The sequence below is a fragment of the Bidens hawaiensis genome, unplaced genomic scaffold (assembly GCF_021521415.1).
Source record: "Bidens hawaiensis isolate Kalapana, Puna unplaced genomic scaffold, B.hawaiensis_p1.1 tig00057714_1, whole genome shotgun sequence".
NCBI classification, from domain to species: domain Eukaryota; kingdom Viridiplantae; phylum Streptophyta; class Magnoliopsida; order Asterales; family Asteraceae; genus Bidens; species Bidens hawaiensis.
Window position 1 is genome coordinate 17,822 of NW_027500397.1, and position 5,033 is coordinate 22,854.

Here is a 5,033-nt window from a genome sequence, read left to right on the forward strand (position 1 = left end):
GAAGGAATATCCCGGTAACTTACTAGTCAGTGTTATGTAAGCGACTATGGATATGATACGGCGAATCACAACACATTACTACCAAATGTATGATTGCGGCAATGGTGTGGGATCACATAAGTCGTTGGTGTAAACTCCCTCCCATCTATAGGTTCACGATTAGAGATTTGTCGGAACTCTATAATTCTATTGATCGCTTGCCATTGTCACAAAGGAGGCATTTCATGGGATAGTTATTATAGTTTGTTGGAGAATTTGGAAGGTAAAAAATGAGAAAAATGCTGAAGGTAAAGAGGACAAGATCGAAGACATAATCGATCGGGGACATAAAATTGCTTGTTTGTTTTTTGTACAAAAATAGGTCTAAAATAAACAAATAGATCGGTTGAATTGGTGTATCTTTTTGTTAATGTAGGTCCAATCTTTTTGTTTTGTTGGTGGTTTCACTACAGGTTGTAAATTGTGATGATTGCTTGTTTGAATGGTGTTTGTTTATAAAAGTTTACGGTTAAGAAAAAAACTATGAAATATCTATCAAAATAAAGATGTTTAATTAATACAAAAAGAGTGTGTAGTAATAGTTATTATCTAACATGAAAGACATGCGATAAACAAAAAAGTTATACAAAAAACTTAAATACGTTTAGTTGATAGGAGAGTGAGACATCAACCTAGTGTTTCATGTGACTAAAGTTTAAATAATGCCCTAGCATTAATTTAGTTTAGATCGGAGATCAAGGGAATAGGCGGAGATCACTAATTTGAGCTTTGAACTGAACGATTTTATCTCATCACTTCATCGTGTCTTCGGGCGAGTGTTCATTGGATGTCAGCCCTAGGTGAGGATTTTCCTCGACTGGAAGGCGAGTGTACGTAACTCAATGTAAAGAATTTCGCCAGTAGCCTATTTATAGTATTCACTGGCCGTTAAAAGATAGAGAGAGTGAGAGACGAGGAAAAAAGGGTATAGATACACCAAATTAAGACTTAAAAATCAAAAAGTTACTTTTTTTTGTTATTTAGCATACAAATTATAAGTGTATACATGCTTTCTATGTAATCTCAATTCGTGGCTTTCAAATTAGTACACATCAATATGTTTCCTTGCGTTTTAAGTAACTAGTTTTCTTTCCTTTTTTCTTTTTTTTTTCTTTTTTCAGAAATCGTATACATATATATTGCAATAAAAAAATGAACAAAGGACGCCGACTATTAGAGCAGCTTCATTGAAGGCGATGACCATTAATCCTTGAAAACCGTTGTCTGAGGAGATGAACCTCTAGTAAAAGACAAGATTCAATAGATCGCATATATATATATATACACACACATTATCATACAAAACTATGTGATTATTAAAAGGGTGCACGCTTGGGTTGTCTCATCTATGTTTCCTTACACTTGTTATGACAGCTACTAGATCTTTTAGTTTATATGATTGTCAGATTCAGTATTGACTTAAACTCTACTGCTTTGCTGGAACGAATCCTTCATTAAATGTTTCAACTTCTTGTACTAGTCTCAATTATGAACTTAATTTGCATCCCCACTCAAGATTATTATTATTTTTTGTTGGGATCCCTAAGGGCACACGTAAGAAACATTAATTAGGTGAATATTCTTCTTGATATTATAATTTTTTTATTAATTATATTCATCTCTTTTTAACTACTATATTTAACACTTATTTTTCCCTCCTAAATCTTTCCTCCATTAATGACTAGTTGACTACTAGATAAAACTTTTCCCTCTAAAATTACTATTTCATCTCTTATAATTTCCCATCATTTTTTTCATAAGTATTCACTATCAAACAATACATTTTATTACTTTTCTATCTATTTTCTTAAAATCAAATAATAAAAAGCATTACTATTATTTTGCAAATGGATGGACGTGTTATTTTGGATTTGAATGAGCTTCCTATTGAAGAAGATGTTATTGAAGAACAAGATGAAAACAATAAAAAAAATTTGTGAGCAACCATTCGTTGGTCAATGTTTTCTAAGTGAAGACGAGGCTCTTGTTTTTTTTTTTATCAAAATTATGCAAGAACGAATGGGTTTTCTGTTCGAAAAGGGAGGTTTGTGAACAAGAAAGGAGATAGGAAAAGACGTGACTTTTTTTGTCATCGTGAAGGAAAACCAGAGTCTAAAAAAGACTACACAAAAAAGTCAAGAAACAGAGGCTATGCAAGATGTGAATGCAAGGCCCACATGCGCATAACATTGAGAAGAATTAATGAAATTTTTCCAGAAGAATAGCAAGTCACTAAGTTTATTGCGGAGCATAATCATGTTTTGTTGTCCACTCAAGAGGTTCGTTTTTTTACCATCTTACCGTACAATTACATTAGAAGATGAAAAACGTATACTTCTATTAAAAGAAGAGGGCTTGTCCGTTAAACAAATTATGCAGGTGATGGAGCTTGAAAAGAATGTGAGACACGGAGAACTTTCTTTTCTTAAAAAGGATGTTTATAACTTTTTTACCAAAAATCAAATATTACATTCAAAGAATGATGTAAAAGAGCTTTTTGAGTACTGTAAAAATGCTAAACATAAAAATTTTAATTTTCAATATGCATTTACACTTGATGACGAAAATCGGCTAGAGCATATTTTTTGGTGTCATGCTCATTGTTTTGAACTTTATCAAAAATATGGAGATGTTGTGGTATTTGATACTACATACAAGGTGAATTCATATGACACGTCATTTGGCATATTTGTGGGTATTGACAATCATGTAAGAACCATATTATTTGGGTGTGCACTTCTTCGTAACGAAAAACTAAAGACATTTGAATGGCTCTTTAAGGTAACTATATTTATGTTTGATTTTTGAAACTTTTTAGTATTAGTATATGACTTAAAATTTCTTAAACTTACTTTACTTTCAGAATTTTACTCTATTGATGAAAAAGTCATCAAAAACTATATTGACCGATCAAGATCCTTGGATGAAACAAGCAATTGAAACAGAGATGCCTTATACTAAACATGCATTTTGCATATGGCATATCACCAGTAAGTTTAGTAGTTGGTTTACTTCAGTATTAAAAAGTGAGTATTCAAGTTGGTGCACCGAGTTTTACAACTTATACAAGTTAGAGTCGGTTGAAGAATTTGAGCAACAATGGCCATTAGTAATTGCAAAATTCAATCTCAAAGAGAATAAGCATGTGACAGCTTTGTATCAAATTAAAACTTTTTGGGTTCCAAGTTATCCTCATGGCTTTTTCTTTGGTGGCATGACAACTACCGGAAGATCTGAGAGTATAAATTCTTTTATAAAAATGTTTATATCTTCCCGTACATGTTTAAGAGAGTTTATTAAACAAGTGAGTACAATTTTTTTAGTTTATTGCATTTTTTTAGTTCAAACATTTTTTTATTAATCTTTTTACTCATAATTTTTTATAGGTTGATCTTGCCATTGAAGACGTTGGGCAGAAACAAATGCATGATAGTATGTTAGCAAAATATCAAGAGTTGCATTTGAAATCATTATCACCGTTGGAAAAGCAAGGTTACCAAGTGTTGACTCCTTATGCATTCCAAAAGTTTCAAGATTAGCTTTCTCTAGCGATTCAATATTCGGCTTGCAAAGAAAATGACACAAGTTTTATTGTCAAGCATTACAAAGCGGCTCGATGGCATAAGGTGGTTTGGGATGGTAAGATGGCTGAATTCACTTGCAAAAACTTTGAATTTGTCGGGATACTTTGTCGTCATGTTTTGAGTGTTCTTCACCATACGGGCTGCTTTGAAATTCCTTTTAGTTATTGGCTATCACGATGGAGACGAGAAGAGGCTCAATTCAATAATGTCTCTCAATTACGCCAAGAAGGAACTTTGGATATTACGTCATCTTTTGTAGAAAATAGTGATCCAATAACTAATGCAATTGAGTTGGTTCAATGCCCTGTTATTTCAAAACCAAAGGGACGACCGAAGCAAAAGCGAATGAAAAGTGGAAAGGAATTAGCCAAACAAGTAAAACATTGCAAACTTTGTAGATCTTCTAGTCACAACTTCAGCACATGTCTAGAGCGGCATGCTTCTGATGATGCTAATAATGCTCAACATCTGGCTAAAAAGAGAAAATCTGATATGCACGGTGAAGTAGATTGCAACCCCATATTTAATTATAAATGTTGAAAATGCATCTTCTTTTGTTATCATATAATAATGAAATTACTTATTCTTTTGCTTTTTAAACTTTTATATCTTAATATTAAAAAAGTCTATGTTAGTTTGAGTGTAAAAAAAAAGTCACTTTTATATTTGAATATTTTTTACATAAATGAATAGAAAAATGGTATGAGATGAAATAGTAATTTTAGAGGGAAAAGTTTTATCTAGTAGTCAACTAGTCATTAATGGAGGAAAGGTTTAGAAGGAAAAAATAAGTGTTAAATATGGTAGTTAAAAAGAGATGAATATAATTAACAAAAAAATTATTAAGTCAACACGAATATTCACCTAATTAATGTTCTTTACATGTGCCCTTAGGGCACATGTTAGAAAATCCCTTTTTTGTTAATGCTTGCTAGGATACATTAATTAAATGCTTTTATCTGATGCAGATTCTATATGGTATTTCATATAGCAGAGTGTGCACCACATCAGACGAGAATAATTTAAGAAAATTTGATATCAGAACCTAGATAACGTTAACATTAGGCTTCGATGAGGTGAAAGCGGATTTAAAGGAAATATCTATCATCTTGAAATTCCGTGAGGACTGAGGAATCCCTAATGGAAGCGTGGTAGCAAATTTACTTTACTCAACAAATACCGAAAAGGCGAAAAGACTAGAACAAAATCTTGTATGCAAATATTTTTCAGAAATTACAGATAGATTACCATATACCAAGAACCTTAAAGATATTATTTCGCTTTCATTTTCATTTTATGTTGAGATCTGTCGATTACCATTATTAGATCACAAATGATTTAATAGGTTAGTTGGTACTTAGTAAAGTCTGTTTTCTTGTAGTGACATATATAGCTCTTTACCTACACTAC

General features: G+C 31.9%; 1 pseudogene; it reads left to right on the top strand.

Moving 5' to 3' along the window:
- Positions 1–2,295: 2,295 nt before the first annotated feature.
- LOC143601979 (protein FAR1-RELATED SEQUENCE 11-like) lies at positions 2,296–4,241 on the top strand (annotated as a pseudogene).
- The last annotated feature ends 792 nt before the right edge of the window (positions 4,242–5,033 follow it).